Here is a 23064-nt window from a genome sequence, read left to right on the forward strand (position 1 = left end):
GTGAGAGCACGCTGCTGTGCATTACACATGATCACTCCCCTCTCTCTATTACGTGCCATATGTTTGATGTTGGTTTGGAAATGAAAAATCAACAAAACAAGGACGCATGCCTTCAGGATGTATATAGGTTATGTGTGGAGGGAGTGAAGGAGGGAGGTGCTGGATGATCTGACATTATTGTGATCACCTTTTTGTACAATGTTTTGAAAAAATGACAGTCCTGTCTGTGGGACGTGTTTGAATAAGTTCCAATGTTAGGGAAGAGACAAAGGAACAAAGAGCAGTAATGAACTATCTTGTAACAAATGTTTCTCAATCATCAAATAACATGTATGATGGCGACCAATCGACTTGTGCTTTTTCTCCTGTGACATCTCCAAAAGGCTTCTGAACATGCTAACCTATGTGCAGCTGTGACACCTTTTCTCAGGGCTTGTTTTTTTTGGCTTCAAGCCCACACATAGAAAACCACATGTGGTAAATCAGGTGGATACTCTCCTGTACAGCTGTCGTCATGCTTCCTATACATCCTGCACTGACACTGAGGACAGCCCTGGCACAACCCTTCATGCTCATGCACTGCCACATTTTTAAACAAGGAACATTAGCATCGTAATCCGTCGCTGAATGTGGAGTTAAGAAATATACACACTATGCAAACTCAGCTTAAGACGACAGCAGAAGCTTTAGGCACAGTAGTGACATTTTAAAACTCCAGGCAATGAATATATTCAGAAGACAGTAACATATCTTATAAATACAAGATTTGATCAAAACACCTGCAGGCAAGAAAGGCTTCAAAAGTAAATATTACTCCTCATAATCACCACTTAAATGCTCAATATTCATCTTACTACAGACGCTAGTTATCTGGCACTGTTATTACCAATAGAGTGGAGTTGAATCAGATTTTATGCAAACCAGCAGGACCTACATTTTTCATAATGACACTGGCATCAAAAAATAAGCCTTCATTAGTAAACCAGAGCCGACTAGGTCACAGAACTAAATACATTAGTAATAAGAAACATGACAACGTGATTAATGTGATATTTGTGTTTGAATTAATTAACGGAGCCTCTAGTGTCTCAATTTACGGCCAAACTGTGGCTGCCGCCGTGGTTTTTGTTTACTAAGAATGTCTTTCATGCATTGATGTAAGTAAGGCATTAAAAAAGGCTTGGCAACAGGTCAAACCAGTCCCTCTCTGCTGAGGCAAATGGTGAGGTTTGGCACACGGGTCAGGTCCAATATTTGGCTAAATATCGAACCGTTTTGAGCCTTTCTATAACCAGACTACTCCTAATCACCCCTTGCTTCTAGCTCATTTGCAAATTGCCATCCCTCCGGTCCGCAGAGACGTATTAAAGGGAAAATCGGCACCTTAAGTCTGAACTCCTGGCTCCGCAATAGCCGCTAATGCTGCCCTAGTTAATTCACCATCCTGCCTGGGTGAAGCAGCAGCTCAGAAAAATGTGTCTGGATCAGAGAGGTACGCCAAGTCTCCCATTGCTCTCATTAAGAAACTAAATGATGATGACAGTAATGACGGTAAATGTAAAACTGAGCTGAATGGACACAGACAGGAGAGGGATTGGAGGAAACAGCTGATGAATGTCAGCCGGAGCTGATGATTACATAAAAAACACCAAGTGGTTCTCACTCTTATTACATGTTGCTATTCATATACTCACAACAATACACTTTTCTATAAGCTGAATGCAGGATTTTGGCTTTTCGGAGTTGATATGCTCATGGTTGATTGCACTTATTGTAAGTCGCTTTGGATAAAGGCATCAGCAAAATCAAAAAATCATATATTTAATTTTTACCTAATATCACTAAATAAACATTTGTCTGGGGACTTTACAATCTGTACAACATAATACACCCTCGGTCATTATACCCGCGCAGGAAACGACTGAAACTCAGTTTACTATCTTGAAAGAATAAGAACATTTGAAAATATTCACAGACGCTGAAACTACCAAATGTTGCCGAAAGAAGAACATCCAAGAAGCCATTGGGACAGCCTGCATCAGTAAAGAGAGTGTGAGAGTGGATTTCACAGTCAAATCACTCCGTGTTATGACTGCTTGTCCTCAGGCAAAGGGCCCATGTAGCAAAATGGATGCTGGAATCCTCATAATTGTGTTTTATTGATAACTTTCTGTTATTGACGACCGCCAAGCAGTATGCCAATACGGTTGGAATTGCAACACGGAAGCTTTGTAGAAAATGTGATGTTTGGAACAAAACAGCTAAATGATCATGGGCACAGCGAGAGGGAGGAATGGAAAGCAACAGTCCCCGGGATTGTAGTCATAACTGAACACAATAAGACCCTCACTCTGCATCCAAATGGCTCCACAAGCAGCACCGGGGCCATTAGAGAGAGCCCGCCCCTCCCTGGCTCTCAGGCATCTGTGGCTTTATTAATGGGCTTAACTCCTCACTGTGCCATGTAGCAGCAGTGCTGATGTATCCCAGGAGCCGCCATCGCAATAAAATGAACTGCCATTGTTTTCTCGCCGAACTGTACAAATTGCCTCATCAAAGCCGCAACGTGGGTCCTCCACCTCTAGCCATTAATCAGTGGGAGAGTCGTAGGCGCCACAGAACGCCTTTGCATTTTTTCCAAAGCTGAGAAAAGCATCAGGCTGACAAGTGTTGTTGTTTACCTCGGGAGACGGAAGAATGAAGAGCCAGTGTGTCTTCGAGGCCACAGACGTCTGAATAGACTCCACTGGGGATGTCTTGGTACTATGGATTGTGTTTCAGGTTGGGAGTGACAGGTCACTGTTAATCCCTGACCTGTGAGTCAAAGACAGAGACTCGCAGCTGAGTGTCTGCATTAGTCACGCCGTTGTTCCCAATGACATTCTGCGATGGAAATCTCTCCGCCGCCTTCACCCTAAATATGGAACGGATCCATAAATGAACGGCACCACTTTGAGAATAAATGAGACGTTCTGCGGGCTGAATACTAATGACCGTGTTAACCTTTGCCAACAAAGTTCCATTGACATTCACTCTTCAAAGGGGAGCGAGGGATAAGGGCTTTCTGTAATTTCCACTTACACCCAACTGTTCTTTTAATAATTTCCCCCCCCTTCTGTTCACTTTTTAGTTTCTAATTGGGTTGAGGGTTGCGAGGACACTTGGATTTCATTAAATTAGCAGAAATTGATTTAATTCCAGACGCCCATGTGGAGCATGATTGCGCTATTTTTTGTGCAGGCATGTGTGAGATCTAATTGTGCGTGTGAGTGGAGGTCTAGACATGCAGTCGTTTTTCTTCAGGACTAATAAAGCAGGCGACAAGATTAGTTCTATTCTATCATTTCCAAGGGTTATGCAAAAAGCTTGTGACACAACAGGGTTTGAGCTGCTCTTACAGAACAGAGAAAAACAAACATGCTACCCCCTGAGTCGCGGCCTGTGTGCTCCGTTAACCTCAGAACACCACGGTCAAACGGGCAACAAATCAAACTAGTAGGCTGAGTCCTCCAAAACTAATGAAATGCTCACACACTCCAGCGTCTGTCATTTAGCCTATTAGGGACTGAAATGCTGATAATGCTTTGAAAGTAAATGAATCCACCTCAGTTTGAGCAGGGAATTTACTCAGAGAAAGACCAGACTCCCAACTGTACAGTGAAGGAGAACTGTCAGCTGCTGTACTGCACGTTTATAGGCGTTATATTCACGACATGTGTCAGTGCATCCTGAGCGCACAATGAAACTGTTACAACTATTTCACTTTAAGATTTGTCCATCAACACAAAAATAATCCCCAACGGAACGTTTATTTTTCAGCCTGCTTTTCTCAACTTCATATTGTATTAAAGTGATATGTGACAAAACAAAGACATCGCCTTTGATCCAGGAATCTTGGATGGACTTTTTAGACCTTGAAACAACATAAGAGACATAACCAAGCATGATAGCCTGTTGTGCTTGTTAGTCCCAGATCTGTTGATATGTGGACTGATAGCAGCGAGCCTCAATTATACGTGGGCGAGAAAAAAGAAAGAAATCACATGCTGCTATTAAATGTATGCCGTGCATTTCCAAACTTACATCACTGCTCTCAACATGAGTCCAAGTGAAAGAGAAGCCTTGTTATTCTCACGGTAACACGCTGGATATAACCAGGAACACTATCATTCTCTCACGCCCAGGGATCAATCATTATCAAACCATGATTGCTTCGTGAGCACAAGTTCAACATGTAACCAAAGCAGGAAACTGTTGACAACAAGATGGAATTGTTGGCCAGTGATTTCTTTGTCTTGGTGGCAAAAGAATACCTTTATCTCTGAATCCTCAGTTTGAATAAACCAAGGAGGGCACGGCTGTGTCAAACTAGCTTTCCCAACAGGCTTCTACATCCTTCCCCCAAAGAAGATTTATTCTGTGAGCCTCAGCCCCTAAATCCTGGCTGCCAATCCAGCTCCAATCCCTCTCACACCGAGAGCCGTTCCCACCAATGTACTGAATATAAACCGGGATGTCACACAGTGTGCGCTTGCAAGATTTATGTGCGCGCTTGATTGCTGTCCGTTTCTCATAATTACGACGTTACACTTGTTGCCCACGGTGCGCGGCTCGTCTCCGTGGGGCCTGTTGTCGGCTCACCTCTATTAGCCCAGTGTTGGGAATCAGCCAGGGAGAGGGAGAGTAATGGCGTTTGCATGCCAGTGTCTCACTTCAGTAAACACGGAGAAATGTAAATGGACGTCGGCGTGATTATAACACACGGTGACCTCTTGCCTGACGAAACTTGTACAGACACGTTGAATTACAAGAGGTAACAAATGATGATGCTCAGCCTAATGTCAGACTTATTTCAGAACCCGCCTGTCACATCATCTTTTCTATCCATTTGATCAAAATGTCAAATTCCCCTGAAAATGCCGCTTCAAAAATAACCTCAAATGAAATCTTTTAAAGGGAGCGTTTCCGACACAGAGGGGTTAGAGATGAACTTAACAATGCTGTCAGACAGAAACCAATATGGTGACAGACATTAGCTGCCGCCGCATTAAGCCAGGCTTTTTATTGCTTCTGAGAGTTACAGTGTAAAGAGTATTATAAAAGCATAGACTGGAGATTATACCACTAATCTGTTTCGACAACCACACAGTCATTGATTATTAAAAGGGCCGATCTATAATCCAGAAGCACGCAGAGGGATGGCTCTCTGTATCATGACGGAAGCTTTTCAGCAAAGAGTTACAAGCTGGGGTTGTTGATAATAAGTCTGTGATTCAGACTTGGATGCAAATGTGCATTTTAGTCAGAAAGCCTATTACCCTATCCTGGAATAAAGGCAATATCTACAGTATTAGTGACATTTAAAACATGCCGTAGGGTTTATGGAAACATCAGACTGTTGTGGTTGCACTAAGTATATTGATTGGACTGAAAAGTAACACCTGCATATGCTCAATAAACACAGTCAAATGTCATATTATGACATTTACAATTTGATTCAGTATAAGTCCAATGAAATAGAACACGGTATTTTCACTAGCCTGGGTGAAAAAAATAATAATAAACAGACAAAAAAGAATTATAATAAGTTCAATGCAGTCAAGAGAATAAATCAGAGATAATTCGAAGACAAATACATTAAATATAAGTAAATGCAAGTCAAATGTTTAAAATGGGACCTTTTGAAAAGCCTATTCTCAGTGTAGTGCCCCGAGCAGACAGGAACAGGTGCTCTAGAGATTTGAAAGTACAAGCAGGGGAGTAAGTGGAGAGAAGGTCGATAATGTAAGAAAGGGCAGTGATTTAAAAACAAGCAATAACATTTTAAAATCCATCCGGAACACTATCGTTAACCAGCGCAGCAAGTGGGGACGACATGTGCTCATATCCAAGAAGGATCTAAGAACAAAGGAGAGTTTGTGCTTTGATAAATGACAGAAATCTGGCCTATAGCCACCGGATCGATGATATACACACACAAGAAAGACCAGGGCAATAATGGAACCTTGAGAAGCCCCACAGGTGACGCAGGATCGTTAATAGTCCTAAATAGCAAATTGTGGCCTCAACATTTTTTTTGAAAACGTCCCATTTCTGTTCCTTAAGTCGCCATTCTAATAACGCAGACAAACCTCAGCTTTAGACATCTTAACGGGAGAAAGTTGTCATCAGCAGAGAGATCGCTCATTAATAATAGACTGAACCATAACTTAGTTGGCAAAGTTATGACATCCAAGGCGGTTTATACAGACAATTACAATATTTTACAGCCTTCTATCTCTTAAGCTACAGTCAAATAAAACTCATTTAGATGTAGATATGGAAAGATGAAATGGCAGTCAATCAATTCCACTGAGCAGCTGTAAAATCTGTCTTCCATTAAAAAAAAAAAAACACAATGATGTATAGCTTTAAGAGCTATTTATCCATGCTAAAAGGACAGACAAATGAAATGTGATGTATTCTCCTTGTTAAGAAGACAGGCTAACAATGGCTGCCTGTGAAGGAGGAGGAAATCCCTGTCACAATTCACGTCGCGCTACTCGTCAGCGGCCTATTTTATTATGGCATCGGCCTATCATCTGCTGGAGCGCGAGTCACCTCTGGACGCCAACGTCTGAAACCTGGCATCCGTCTTTGCCCCCCTGAACCACCAATCCGTCCCTTTTCATTTTTCCACATTCATCTCCCAGCTTCCACTTGTTCCTCGTCTGCTGACTGCCAGGAAGACGGAACAATCTTGTTGGAGAATCATGCCAGATGACTGCTCAGGGCTCGGCTTCTTTTCCTCTGACAGGAAGCCGGGGGACAGATTAGGCTAACCGCAATTACAGGGGAACAGTGGAGGGGAGGGTTCTGTTCGTTTGCTGTGGACCTCGGCTAACCCCTCTGTGCACCTGTCCCTCCTGGGCTCCTGTACTACTCTCAATTAGTGAACATCCTATATTGCACCTGTGCACCACTCACCAGTCTGTAAGCCCTTTCCCTCACAGTCGATGGCAGACATCCAACAGTACAGCAAAGAAGGCCTTTTGATCTCCCTCTCTCAAAGCCTCTAGCTACGTCTGTCTTTCCTCCCTACCTCTCAGATATTAAGACTGCAAACAGATATCAAAAATAGATTCTCCGAAGGATTCTTGAAAAACACAAACTCTCAGCTTGCCACTTTCTGTGAAGCTTGCGACAGGTGACTGAGTTGAAAGCTGTGAGGAAGATAAGGACGACTTCAATTCAGTGTGACTGCCAATCTTATTTTGAAAAAAAAAGGTGACATTTTTGAACATCCGTCCTAAAAATAATCCCCGTTGACCCTCAATCAGTGTATGACAATGGTACAAATGACAGACTGACTGCTGAGCGTTAAGAAAAGTAAAAAATAAAAACGCTTAAGTAGCCTACCACCTTATGTGGGTCTCGAGGGACTGACTCTCTATCATGAAACACCATGAAGACCCCGTGAAATGGAAGAAAACACAAACTACAGATAACACAAGCGGAGCGTAAATCCACTACAGCAGGAAGCCAGAGGGGATTTATGGACAAGGGAGATGACTTGCAGTTACGCTATGGGGCGTTTAAGTCCTTTTGTGCTCCCTATAAAAAGAAAATACGACCCCCCCCACTCAGTTTGTTTTGTGCCGAGTTTGTGTTTTTACTTCTTTTGTTGGAGGATTGATCTCAGAAGCATGTGTATAAAGTAAGAGAAAAGCCAGGGCTGTGAGCCACAGATACTGTATGCGCACACTGCTGTGTAAATATTAAATGATTTGCTTGTGTAGATGAATAACAAGTCAAACGTATCATTTCTCGAATACCTTATCCTATTCAGTTACCTTGAAAATAAATTATTTATTGAAGGAATATTCTGTAAGAAGAAAAGACCTCAACACATTTTCTACTCATGATTAAGTGTTTAGTTTATATTAAAGTCCACAGTATACTACCTGGCGTCTTACAAAGCTTCAAAATACAAGATCACAGTGAAACGGGTTTTTACTGAACACCCATGGGCTATTATAATGAGCAACAAAACGCGGCAGTTAAAAGTCTTGTACATCTCCATAAAACCGCAGGTGAAAGATAACTGCTGAGCCAGAGAGCGTGGTAAAAAGAGCATAAACAAGCCACAAGGAACCTTCAAAAATATGGAGCATAAAATTATGTATAACAGAAGTCAATAGAATGAACAAGTGAGAGTAATAAGGGATCGTAAAACGGCTTTTGCATAATATTAGATACACAAAGACATTTTCGAACATAAACAAACTCAACACAGGTTCAGGTGGATAGTTCCATAGCTGAGGATCCCAAGGTGTTGAGCTGAAGGTTAGACAGTGGAAATAGTCATTACAAAGTGAAGAGTGAGGTATTAGTCTGGACTTAAAGGGGACCTATCATGCAAAATGCACTTTTTGATGTCTTTTATACATAAATGTGTGTTCCCGGTGTGTCACGCAGCGTCAGAAAATAAAACCCTCTCTCTTTTCCTCCGTACCCAAATCTCTAAAAACGGGGCTACAACGGAGCTGATTCAGATTTGCGTCCGATTGTATCTGAAATGTGAACCCACGGCCCTATCAGAAACGTTGCTATCAGAAACAATGCCCGACTGTTTTGGACGTAATATGGTCGGTGCATGTTTACATTAGCATCGCTAACACTCAGAGCTAACCTGTACTGCACAGAGCATGTGTGTGAAGAAGCAGGAAATAAAAAAGGAACTCACCTTGTGGTATAACCGGCAAGAGAGAAAGCCTTTGAGCTCCATACTGTTTCAGAGATACCAATGGAGAGCATGTGACACAATCATTTGAGAGAGCATCCTCAAGGAGCCTAGATAATAATCGCATCTATACATTCAAAAGGTTTCTCCTTTGAGATACACATTTCATTCAACTGCAGGCATGGGTCTTCTATTCAATTTGTTTAATCCCCCCTAATTAATTAACTTTCTAATGGAAAGTCATTATCAAGCATTAGCATATTACTTTTGTGACATAATGTGCATTTACGTTGTGTATGTGTCAAAACCCAAAGATATTTTAATTAATGACAGATTTCCCTTGACGTGCTTTAAATATGTGCTACATTCATTGGATTCAGTAATAGGGCTGGGAATATAGTCCACCAAAAAACGGAGCATTCCCAGCCGGCTCAGAAAACTGTGGAGCAGAATTCCTCTGAATAACGTGGCACGGAAAGCTGCTGAACAACAGGCGAGGATCAGCAGCAGGTCGAGGCTGCTCGGCTACGCGCTGTTAGCACATACCGCCGACCTGTTATTATAGAGTCCTGGCTGTTCTCATCAGCATTCATTCCGGGGAGCACCTGCTGCTGAGGTGGATGCTCCGCCAGTTATTGGATTGCTAATCTCTTCCTGGGAGGCCTTTTCAGCCAGGCGGACCGATGAGGGTGGAAAAGGCAATAAGCCGTCTACGGGGAGCAGCTGATGATAAACTTGAGTGAGACGACAGAACTATGAGGAGGGCGGGGAGGATGGAGATGAGAAACGTATGTCCATACACACGGCTGAAGTGTGTGTCTGGCTTGCTAGGACACGCCTGCCTCCTGATTTCCTTCTCCTCAGGCACGGAGTTATTGCTTTTACTCAGGAGCACTCCTGCTTTCTCCCTCAATAGATCATAGCGCTCGATAAAGTGATGGGGGGGGGGGGGGTGATGGGGAAGGATGGATGAATGTGGACCACTGCATGCTTCCTATACATGATCCCAAGCACCACCGATTGCTCTTCTAATGGTGATGAATACACGGGAAATGGCGGACATACTACCAGAGATGCCGTGATGGAAGAGAGCGATAACTCTAAATCATTGGAGGTGGACATTACACACTGTCCTCATGGAAACACTGAATTAGGAATCCAATAAATGGAATATGCTCACAGTTTTACCTGATGAGGCAAAAAGTGGAACAACAAACCTTGTAGATACTCTGTCTGTACCAAATGATCATGCTGTAAATAGTAGATTCAGTCATCCTTTTTTAATTAAAACTGCAAGGTGCTAACGGTTCACACACGTGTGCCAAACTGTCACGAAACAGGGTCCAAAGGCAGACGGCATGCCCAGTTAAACCCCATGCTACTCTCTGTGCGGCTGTTTTTCTGTGTGGCTCTGGATAACACCACAGTTGGAAAAAAAGGAAATTGATTCGACTGTCAACATCTTATTAATTGACATTTAAAAGACAGCTCTAGTCGCCACATCTTCATTTGATGATAGATTAGCAGCTTAGCTTTTCATCATCAGTGTTGAACAGAATGTTTGCTTGTTGCCATGAGACCCTTTGTATGTGTCCTATCTGGCAATATGAAGCCGTGTGCATGGCTTTGAACCTGCAGCACTATTGTGGCATGTTTAGGCGTCACAGAACATCAAACACATCTCAATGCAGCTGGGAGTCAGAGCCGCCATCATACGGCAGCCCTATTATCCTCTGCTTCATTACACATGGGCTGTTTATATGACAATGTGCAAAGGAGGACTGTCATGGCAGCAGCATATGGTGATGGGCGTTCTCTTTGTGATATATCAGTTAAAAGTGTCCTTTTGTAGGAGTTTTGTGTTTGTTCTCCATAACATGATACATGAGAGCACCCATCCCATTGTTTTCCTTCTATGTCATGGCCCCGCCCCTTTGTGGGTGACATATCTAATGTCATTTGACTGGCGGTAAATACAAAATCTGAAGACTTCGCCAGTCAGATAAGAAAATTAAGAATAACGTTTTTTTCTTTGAGGAGCCAATTACAACTGTTTACTTTGAGGATTTACATTAACCTAATTAGCATCAGAATGTAGCTGAGATTAATTGTTGACAAGGCACTATTTTTTCCACTTCGCGCCGATTCTTTGCTTTCATCGGGAAGGGGGCGGGGCTGTCATTTCACCAGGAAGTGACTAAGCGCTGCTCTCTAGTGATGGGAATTCCGGCTCTTCTTGGTGAGCCGGATCATTTGGCTCGGCTCACCAAGAAGAGCCGGCTCTTTCGGCTCCCAAACGGCTCTTCAGTTTACCACATATTATACCTTTTATAATTCAATCAAATGTAGCCCTGTTTTGACTCATGATTTATATGTGTACACATATATCACTTAAATTATTCAATACATCCTTTGTACTGAAGTATTCAAAAGTAAAAATTACATGTTTAATATCAATTATTTGCTGTGGCCAATTGTTGTCATTGCATTTACAGACCCTTGTATCTATCTGATACCACCCAATGAATGCACAGACTTGCTTGTAGAACCACGCTACACAAAGCAGATAGTAACACCTATAAAAACTTAAGCATACTGTAGACATTTAAAAAAAGGGGCTACTGTATCGACATTTTTTAATTATATTTAAAGAAAAGGCCCTGACAAAACAGCAGGGCTCTATTTCAGTATTAACTATAGAAAAAAAGACAGCAACAGCTGACATCAAATCTTTGCTGAGCCCAAGGATAATCATAAATAAATAACATAATACAAATAAATGTATTGCAATGCTCAAAACAGCAGCATCCAACAGTCTCTAATCCTTGGATATTACATGTCACTGCATGCATGCACGGAGCAGCTGTGGCGCGGAGATCATCATATCATTCTGTCTTGTATTACTTAACAAAAAATAACAAAAACGAAAAAACCGCTCGTTCGCGGGCGCGAGCCGGCTCCCGTCGTCCACTTAAAAGAGCCGGCTCTTTGAGCCGGCTCGTTCACGACCGACACATCACTACTGCTCTCATCTATAGAGCAAGCAAGACACAGCAGCAATGCCATATTTAGGACACATACCTGACAACTGAAATGACTTTTCCCAACAGAAAATAGTGCCGGAAAGGTGCAAACTATCTAGCCAACGCTGCTTTCCCTCAGGCTGATAAGGATGCTGACAGTGATGGATGGATGAAAAAATGTCCCAAATATCAAGATTACCTGCTGAGCATGCAACCTCATCCAATCACTCCATCTCCACATGAAGAAAATGCCCTTATTTGTGTGTTTCTGCATAAATCAGGCTAATTAACGGAGAGTATTTTCCATTCTGGCTGACAGCTTCTGCTCCACATTATTGCAATACGCTTGTTTTGTTGCTATCAGGTGCAATTATGATCTTCATTATCATCCCAGCACCCACTGTTTTCCTGGGGAACCTTCAGAATGAAACTGTGATTAAATCAGTGTTATTCGAAGATGAATCCCTGACTAGATATGCATACAAAATGAATTACGGCGGATGGAAATGCAACAGTCGTACCAGAGGCAACACAATAATCTTTCGGGAAACAGACTTGGGGGTGATATCATCAAATGCTAATATATGAATTCTGTTCAAAACACACTGTACTGTAAGTCCACAAAACACAGGCAGAGCAGTGAAAGCTCACAAAGTAAACGCATGTGTGTAACGTGGACACACTGAATATTAATGGGCACTCTAGTGTAAGTAAAACCCAAAGCGCCTGGAGCTGATTAAATATGAAAAATCACCCAGAGAATGTAATCAACCTCATCTTGAAAAATGCATGGGTTCACATATTAGAGGACAGAGTGTGCACATCAGCCTGGCGCTGGTACATTCTTCTGTGAAGGCAACGAGAAACGACAGACATTCCCGAGGTAATCTACGCACATGAAAGCTTCTTTAGAGCCGGAGCCATTTATCATTTTCTCATCATGGCGTTCGTGTTGCAAAGCATGTTTGAAGTCACCACGCAGAGGCTAATGGGGTGCAACATACGCTATTCAAATCAATACACAACAGGCTTTTTCAGAGAAAGATAAATGTGCATTGCTCGCCTACAAAAAAAAAAAGATCCCTTGAACGTCTGAGAATAAACCCGCTCCCGAGAAAAGATTATTCTAAGAAAAGCTCACATGTGTTTTTCGCCTGTATCGTCATGGCTTCTTGGGGAGGAATTCTTTATTTTGAGCCCACTGGGAGAGCACAGGCAAAGTATTTTGTAGGTAGAATCTAACAAGTGCATGATGGCCGCTTTACTCAAACACTCTGACCTAGAGCTGGTGATGTATGGAATGAGAAGGAGAACATGTGCTGAATATCGACCTTCTCCCGTTATCATTCAGGCAGTTTAACTTAGCATTATGTGACCTTTTGAAGCTTCCTCACAGCTGTTCCCCGGGCGAGCAGAAGGAATACATGAGAGGAAAGTCTTTGTGAACACATTGCAGACCTCACAGATACACTCCTGCACTCATGGCTCTGTGGAAATGCATTAAGAGCTTATAAGGGGTCGGTAAATGAAACATATATACAGTACAATTTCCTCTACTGCCAACATTTACAATACTTCCATCTAAAGTATTTCACCAAGGCATGAAAAGACGTTATTCCTACTGCCAGACTTTTAACGTGATTCAGTCAACCTGATATGGCTTAACGGAGAATAGAATCACAATCAATCAGATTGAAATCGTTTTTATTGTTAAATCTAAATGTGTATTAATGTGATAGTTGGCTCTTGATCCAAGTTGGTACATACCTGGATTTGTTAAGCTCCATAGCCAGCACACCCCTCATCCTATCTTTCATTCACAACCTTTACTGTAAAGTCAGACATCATAGAGCGAGCATCAAAAATAATTGGCAGATTAAATAATGCAATTTGCAGCCGTACGGAAAACGTGACCATCCAGAAATAATATATAATATTTCCAAGTCATTCTAACTTTTCAGGAAGTTATTCATCCTTTTTTGCAATCATCAATATTGAGAGCTGAAGGGAAAAAAAATCTTTAGAGTGAGAAGTGGCTTTGAAGCAGCTGAATATTGACTAAACTAACTTCTATGACATGTTCCATTAAAGTGAAGCACTGCTCTGAGTTTCAAAAAGCTCAGAAGCTTCATGCGTATGAAAGCAAAGTGTCATTTAAACTTGTAGAGTAGAGCAGAATAAAAGCAGCCATGGCATTGTATGAGTACAGTCACCTGGTGCAACTTTCTTTTCATCAACAACAGCGAGGGCATATGAGATCAAGATCACCTCTTAACAGTTTGATCGAAGCCATCTGCTACCAAACTCTTTTATCCAGCTCTGTCTGTCTCGTGTAAATGTGGAATTCCTCTGCAGGCACTTAACAAGACCAACTGGGATCAGATGGAATAAGATCCTCAGTAAACCTGCCAATTAATCCATTTGGAGGAAAGAAGTTTGAGAGGCGAATGTCAAATCTACATCCAGGCCTCCGAGGATAATGTTTAAACGCGCATCAACCATACCTGATAATTGCATCTAGTTTGTGTAAGATGAATGATGTTCTGTATGTTTGTGTACATATAATAGTGCTATAATGAGGCCTAGGAGTCAAACACACGACTAATCAAGTGGGTTAGTGGGGTCCGCTGAGAGACGTGCGCTCGCTGGATGCTGATTGGAATGAAGCGCGCATACGGAAAGATATTAATATCACCTACTGAATTACACCCAGAGCAGTACAAAGTGTTACACACACGCAGCAGCAGCAGCAGCAGCGTCTGAGAAGAGAAGTGAATATCTTCCCGTGTGGTGACTGAGCTCGGTGTTTCATTAGTTCAGCCGAAGAACTGAAACCAACATGACATGAACTCCTCTTCCTGGGCCCCTGCTGTGTATGAATATGTGGAAGGAGCCGTGTTGGCCGTCCATAAAAAGGATCTAAGTGAGGAGGGGGGGAAATCATACTTGGAAATAATAAAAGCAAGGTTGCTTAGGAAGGTTCCTAACGGGGTGAAATGACTCAAGTGGCGGCCATGATAAGAGCTGTTGGGGTTCTCTAATGATAGGAAAGGAGCTTCGATGCTTCCTTGGTGTCTCCTTTGTCTCTAGGCAACATTTAAAGTGAACCTCAAAATTCAACTGACAAGGTATGCATGCGGTAGCAGAGATGCGATGGAAACAACAAACTGGGCCTCCTCTTATTCTATAGACGCACTGAGGCCAAACAGCCTGTAGAGTAACACAGTGAGTCCTCCGATAGGGTCCTCACCCTTACACCCCTCACATATCTGACCACTCTGATGAAAATCCAATCATCTACTATCAACAGTCACAGCGGGTAGCAAACCAGCGCTGTCTCGTCATTAGAACCCAATTAAAAAAAAACTAGCGCTAGGAGACTCTGTACTCATCCTGTGCCAAGTGTGGTGGGTGGGTGGGTGGGTGGGGGGGGGGGGGGCTTTGCAGCAGAGCCTCGCGTGTGGAAATGGGAAGGCGACAGCAGCCAACTCTACAGCTGGTGGAGGAGGAGATAACAGGGAGCGGGGGGAGCGGACTGACCGGCTCTGTGATGCTACTACAGTCATAAAAAGTACTCTTACAGATATGCACACAGGGAATTCAAATGCAATTCAGCACTTAGCCAAGACAACAACAACAACAACAACATCGTGAATAGCTACTCGACTTGTGAATGTCTGAAGCTTACAAGTGTCTAATTGAAGCTACTAAACGCCATCACGCCAAACATTAGCTGCCTTTAGCTTAGCGGTCAGGACGTGAAGTCAGACCACAGGCTAGCTGTGTACTTCTGGCAATTATATTTACACTTCAAAATCAAGTGGTGTCAACATGTGGAGATTATCCTGCGTGTGTTTGTCGAAGATCTTGTTTTTTTTTGCAATATTCCGAAATCTAAATGGAAACATCCCGTTGCTTTTTGCCATGCTAACGTCGGGTTAGCCTACATAAACACGCTGCATCAGTCCATTACCTGGCAGCAGAAGTAAGTAGCACACCTCATCAAACTAAAAGGCACCAGCTAAGAGGACAGGGCTGTCATTTTGGGTCAGTCTCATAACATTCTGCTGTTTTTTGTTTTCAGTAAAACAAGAGAAGACCATCGGAGCATTTTTAGATAATAACACTCCTTATCATTTGTCATTTTCGTAAACAAAAACAGGAAAATGGATGGCAAAACATTCTGTCTTGCTGTTACTGTAGTAAATATAGCCAGATAGGGAGGCAAACAAGCAGATTATTTATTGTGTTGTGCCATTCGTTGAAAGGATCACAGTATGGTGCTGCTGCTGGATTTCAATCTATCATCTGTGCCTCACTCAGCTGTGGCCAACAAGATTACAAAATGATCACATGAAGTTTTGGACTGCAGTCACCAGCATGATGACAACTAGCTGGGCTGCACAGATGAAGCTCCGTCTGAAGCTGCTCCACAGAGAGAGGGAGCCAGCGTGGAGCAACAGAAGAGGTCACAGCACATCGACGTGAACCCAGTGAACACCCTGGGAGAAGCAGAGAGGAATCCTGCAGCCACAGCAGCACAAAGCTCAACACCTTATAAAAGATGACAGCCAGCAAGTTACAGCCTCCTCCTATCAGTGATTACAGTGGAGCCAGGCACTTGTAAAGTCTAATGCACGGTCAATGATGAGCTGTTGCATGGAAATTATTCATTCTGCATGAAAACAGGCAATTGGGCAGTGCTCGCTTCCCCGTGTTGCGATTAAATTCAACAATTTGGTCATTAATTATTCATGGAGAGAAGGCCAAGTGAACAAGAATAATACGAGAGTTTACTGAGCCCCTGAGGGAGAGGGTCTTCTGGTTTGACCCGTTTCAGGAGGAGGTCAACGCTTCCATTTCAAGGATCATGCTGCGCTGCCAGAGGGACATTATGTCCAGAACAAACTGTAACTACTACTATTATTATAATGAGTCAATCAATATAAAGATAATTGGCAAATCGTTTATTTCCAAAGCAAAAATGTTGTTCTCTTTCATCGGCTTCATATCAAATGTAATCTCTTAGGTTTTGGACGGACAGAACTCTGATTTAAAAGCCAATTTAAAGATGGAATTGAAGCAGGGCTGTTCTTTAGTTGGGTGCTGAGTGTGCTATTTAACATAGAAATTCATAATATAATAATGAGATTTCTGTATAAATATCAGTCTAAAAATTAGCCTGAATATACTGTATTTGATCTGCTCAGTTTCAGCACCACGGACAGCTCCACACATACACAAAACACAAATCGCTGTCCATGGTGCTGAAACAACAGCTAAGCAATTGTCACGCTTCTCAGCCAATAGCCGTTTTTCTAAAGATACAAAACAAAGATTTGGCAATCAGACAACATTTGCAAAGTCTTTGTAGCCGCTTGCAACCCTAGCACCGAGCAAAATCACAAACTTATCTTACTTCTACACCAATAGAATCACAGAATAATATACTTCCTTAGAAAGTTGAGTCTGACAGTGTTTTAGAAAGTGCCTGACGACCTCTAATGCTACTGTTAGCAGCTCAGTGTGCTCTGAAGCTGCTTAAGCTAACATTAGTGTCAGCTGTACAGACTTACAGGATGAGCTTCTTCACAGCTCTGGATCCCACACTCATGAAATCTATCCGTGCTGAACCCTAAAGCTTTTACATGTTGAACTATGATGCTGATCTGGTTGAAATGTTGATATGAAATTAACCGTGAGGTGATCAGTCACCACTCTGTTGGTCCCTGTTGAACTACAAACACATATTTAGTTTCATTCAAGCTAAGAAGAAGAAGCTGCTAGCTATATGTTTCCTATTGCTCTTTCCTTAGTGAGATAACATGTTGGACAGGAGATTATGAGCCTCAGAGCTTAACAGAAGTCCAGGTGCCAAACATGAAACCCTCTGTCGGGACCTGTCTTCGGCCAAGAGAAAATGAATAGACACTGGCGTGCACAGCGCTTATTAAATGGACAACATCCAACAGATTATTTTGTTGTTGTTTTTCCAACATGCAGAATTGGGTTGGCAGGGTAAATTGTTCTTGTGAGTTTACAGCCGGTGAAATACACATCCGCCATCTCAAAGTTTCTCCAGTTTAAAACAATGTTAATGATGAAAATTATAATCAGAAAAAAGACTCTTAAAGTTTCAAAGCTGCACTGTTTTGAATAGAAACGTCAGTACTAGGAGAAGTTAGCTTATACAGACTGACATGTAACTCGATGTTGGACACCTTTGGAGATCCTGCATCTACCGGACCATCTAGGAGAGGTCAAATTCATTTTATAGCATCTGATCTGATAGGTACATTAAAGTTTATGGTGCCATAAATTAGAAGCATTATTAGCTTTATCAGACCGCAACGCAACCGCATGTTATGACTAACAGGTCATGATTGTTACTCTGGGATCACACTATTTAATGGACTAAATACACTGAAGTACAAAGGGTCAGACACCGCCCTCAGCGCACACATTTACCAGCTGGAGGTCAGATTGCACCCCCCCCCACTTAGACCACTCCACACCAGGGGTACGACTAACAGCTTCAACACCGGCCATATGAGCCGTACTAACCAGAGACACTATCATGGGTAGGTTTAACCACACAGGTTAGGTGTGAAATACGTACAAATAGATATTTCCCTCAACAAGCATTGTGCTACTGCCATTGTGTCACTTACCTGGTAATGCAACCAGTATTCAAATGCTGGCGTGTATTTAAGAAAATTGAGCCTTGAATATATGGAAGTCGCCATCCATTGACACACAAAAAGTATTGTTATTTTGTTTACTTTCACCTATTTCTGATATTTCCCACGACAGCAGAGCGTGATGATGTCAATCACATGTGGTCAGGTGGGTATACTGTGTGCTACTCCACAATCATATATCTATGATTGAGGCCATGCCCCCTGCTCAGCGGAGAAATTGGAGTCTCTTCCTATTTTATGATGGATTCCTCCTGTAGGAAAGTGATGCGAAAATACTTTGAGTGACCGACACTAAATCCTGATGATGAATGGCAGAGCTAATTAAAAAAAATGGTGTAGACAGAGGGGACAAAAGCTCAATCCAACACAAACTAGAAGGTCTTAATAAAGCAGCAGTTTCCAAATGAGATTCTGACTAAACAGCGAATGCTCCCTGCGGGCACCAGAATGCCACAGCTCACCGTTACAAACAAACCCAACTGACACATGTTCCTTTTAAATTGTGTTGACAAGGAGAGCAGCAACAAAAGCGTGAGAGCATTGAAATTTGGAATGAGTCAATAAGCTGATTTGTAATACACTTTTTCCATTTCGCTCTTTACAAACGTCATTAATCACCGTCACATACTCTTTATCTCATCTCGGAGCGCCATAAATCGAGTTCCTATCACTTCCAGGACAGAAATGGTGTGATTAACAGATTCTGGTCACGCCTGAGGGCCACGATCATTTCAGCCAAAAAGAATCTGCTATTTCCTTTCTGGCACCACAAGTGAGAATGGCATCAATTTATCTAATGTGGAACATTTGGAAAAATCTATTCTATGTGTCACAGTCCCCCAATAACAGTGACAGGAAGGATGCCTTCACATATTAAAGCCCCACACGGGGTTAAATGAGTTCAAAGCAGCCTGTTAGGTGCACGCCCGGGGGCTTGCTTCCTCTCACAGGATGTCAATAAGCTGTAGTTCACAACACAGTACTTGCAAACAGCCGATTTATAAATATACGGAGTGTGATAAGTGTTTCAGTGATTCACTACTGCGATTGCTCCAACAAAAAGAGTGAAAGTCATTGATTTTAAGAGGCGCCAAAGGGAACATTCGGAGGGGTTCTTATTGGACCACAATCGTTATCCGAAATACAGCCGTGGCATGATGGGGAACTGATCAGCTGCAACTAAACCTTGATTCTGGAAAAGCTACTAAATCATGAGCTTTAGTGGAAACAAATGACTTTATGAAGATTCGGCTTTATCAAACAGAAGCTAAGAGAAACATTGAAATTAAGGTTTTAAGCTAAAAATACAAGCAACCTTCATTTCACCAAACTAGACCTCCAAACCCATAAACTACACTATTTGCTGTCACAGCAGATGCATGGGGGACTCTGGGACATTTCTGAGATTAAATGGACATTTTTTTTCTCCCCCCACAATATCAGTATCTGGTCATGCGCCAGCACACAGGCTTAAATGAGAGAATTTGGCAGGGCTGCCGGAATTAACGACCCATGGCGGCGGTGTAAGGTTGAAAGCCATGGTGCTCACAAAAGAGCCTGCAATTACTCCCGGACAAGAAAGAGTGTGAAGGGGTATTGATGTGATCACTTCAAGGAGCAGTGTAATTCCAAAAAGAGGAGAAAGGAGAGATCTGTGGCATTCAGGTCCCAAACTAACAGTCAAAATAAATCTTTAGGAATGGATTTATCGAGGCTTAGGCTGGCATACTGTTCTCAGCGAGGAGAGGCGCTCGCTGTGTATTGTTGTCATGACCCCCGACTGCAAGGTAAAATCCCATTGAGCAGCCTGCCACAGAGGGTTAGTCTGTATCCCACTCTCCATTTGTACGGTCCCTTTCACAGAGCAGCAGAATGTGATGGAGTGATAAAACTCAGCATGGTGACACTCAGCCCTTTATGCAATGAAACTGATGGATTTTACTGGCTCGTGTTAAGTGACATGGATTAGCAGCCAGATAAATCATCATACTTAATATTAGGCTATAAAGTGCACAGCATTATGAAATGCACAATGCTCTCATGTACTTATCTGGATGTATCTGGCTCAGCCTCTTGTTCTCGCACACACACACACACACACACACACACACACACACACACAGAGATATACTGTATGCCAATAAATGGAGCCAACTTTGGATTTAAATGATGGCATGCACTAGAAAACGCAGATTAAGTCTAGGAATGATTCCAGGCTGTTGAGCAGTGTCACCTCACACAGCAGGTAGCAGCTCCACACAACGCTCGAGTCCAAAATGTGAAAGTTAACCTTCAAAAGCAAGTTAAAAACACAACTGCTAGCACAGGCACTTCTGTCAACCCTTTTTTAAACAAGCCACAGTAACGGTGAGGACAAATTAACAGGGGGAAAGAGAGCATTCATAAAACAAAACAGCACACTTAAGCTAATTTCACTTCCGAAAACAGCATCCGTCAAGTTGCGCGAGAGCAACTGGCGCGTGCCTAGTGTCCTGCAAATACCGTTAACGCCACATTTGTCTGCATTTATCGACACTTACCGGCGCTGTTCTCTGTGTCCCGTGGTTCCAACTTGTCCCATCTGCGGGGAAAAGGTCCGCTCCGTACCGTGCCGATCCCTCGTCTGCTCAGTGTGTCTGCCGCCGGCGGGAGGAGAGCAGCCGTCCAATCAGCGGCCGCCTGATTGGGAGGGACGGCAGCCAATCAGAGCCGGCCGTGAGAGAGAGGACCATGATGCTTCTTTGTTTAACCGAGATTGACTTTCAGGCAACGGAGCGACCGCTTGTCATGCCTGGATGATCTGATGGCATCTGGGCGAAAATAAACCCTCGGCTCGGTGAAATTGCAGCAGGGGGATGCAGGGGAGCTGGATGATTGATTTGACTGGTTTCTAGCTCGGAACATCCTTACTGGATTGAACATTATTTCAAAGGAAGGTTCACTTTGTTAAAGCTCATCTCATGTCAGTGTACGGTTTATAAGTTATTGATCATTAATTTATCTTTTTGTATTTTTTATAATTGAATGACTGTATTAGAGAAATGCCACAGCTGTTCATTTGGAAATAGCAAGACATATCATGTTAAGCTATATTATGTATTATTCCTAGCATTGAAGTGTTATCAATGATTGCATCATGTTCCTGGAATGCTATTTGAGCTGAATTTCAACGAAGATATTTCTCACTGTGAACACTGGACCATATGAGACTACTTTGCAGAAGTTTAAGGTGATATATTATGCAAAAGGCACTAATTATGGAGAATAACATGCTACTTGTTCTGTTGTTGGCTGCAAGATCCAATATAAATCTTTATGCAGTCCAATCTTCTGAGGCTGTGAAGACCCAGTGGATTCACTTTATTTCTGACTGAAATGTACAGCAACTCCATTTCAATAAGGGTCAGCGCACAGACAGATTCACTTCAAAACTGAAGCTCAAGGATGGATCGATCGGACTGTCTGCGACCCAACTTCAACCCCTGGCGTCTTACCAGAAATAATGACATGACTGCTGTCTCACATCTTTTATTTTGTATATAGTTCTTTCCACCCCCACATCCTGATAGTCAGTGTAAGCATATATACTGCATACATTCCTATTATCTTTACAGAAAATTATATCTTATTCATCGGGCTCTGGAGTTCATTCGTCGTACACAAAATGTTAAAGGGACTTAGTTATAGTAGCGGAATTTATCTAACGCAAAATTAGGAAAATCTGTAAGTCCGGTTCTCCTCAATGTTATATTAGATTTCCTCTGGACTCTTAGCACCCTTGAGCTGTTGCGCAGTTTTTGGATTATAAGCAACTGTACTGCACGTGCATCCGGTTCCAGTGGTTCCCTGTACATGACATCAGAGCATTGATATATAAAGAAATTGAACATTGGTATCATGGACAGTTTTATTATCGTCTCCTCTCCTATCTGATTGTAAGGGCATTCATCTGGGTTTATAATTGTTTGGCAGAGGAATGAAACGATTAAAAAAAATGTACAAAACTGCATCTGCTTTGGATCGTCAATGGAAACGTTACCGGGGACAAATAACCCAATTAAAAAGATGCCAAATAGCATCTGAGGAGAGGATGCTGAATTATTGAACCGGTAACAGTGCTTCCCCAAGTTACAGGAGCCGTCAGCACAATGCAGAAATTCACTTTTCTGACATTAAAGTCGTTTTTATTTTGCTGGTGTAATTAACATCGCAGTATATTGTGTTTGCAGCCAATTACCCCATGTGTTCAGGCTGTAACCGGAGAGGGGGGGAAACATCTGTCAGAGGTGACAAAAGCCACCTAATAGAAAAATCTGTAACTCCAACAACAGGCCTGCTCTATCAGAGGAAATCAATACGCCTTTCGCCGAAGAGATCTCAGCTGGACTGTGTTATGTAGGTAGGCCATACATCAAAGCAGCAAGACACACACAGAGGAAACAGCTAAGTACCACTCACTGATTAAAAACTCATTTGTATCATTGAGTTCATGAAGCTTTATTTCAACCACAAGATAGAAATGACAAAAAAAGGATGGAAATTCTTTATCCTGAAAAGCATTCATTCAGAGAAAAATTATTAACGCACATATTGAAAATCAGTCAAGAAAAATATACTA

General features: G+C 42.4%; 1 protein-coding gene across 4 annotated transcripts in view; it reads right to left on the reverse strand.

Moving 5' to 3' along the window:
• Nucleotides 1–21065, reverse strand: part of LOC117498866 (beta-1,3-galactosyltransferase 1-like) — a 102176-nt gene extending 81111 nt beyond the window's left edge. For all 4 annotated transcript variants that reach the window (XR_004557616.1, XR_004557617.1, XR_004557615.1 and 1 more), the window contains exon 1: nucleotides 20987–21065. The gene's annotated coding sequence lies outside the window, so the exon portion shown is untranslated. The remainder of the gene's footprint in view (nucleotides 1–20986) is intronic.
• Between the last annotated feature and the right edge of the window lie 1999 nt (nucleotides 21066–23064).

Source organism: Trematomus bernacchii, unplaced genomic scaffold (genome assembly GCF_902827165.1).
Source record: "Trematomus bernacchii unplaced genomic scaffold, fTreBer1.1, whole genome shotgun sequence".
Lineage (NCBI taxonomy): Eukaryota > Metazoa > Chordata > Actinopteri > Perciformes > Nototheniidae > Trematomus > Trematomus bernacchii.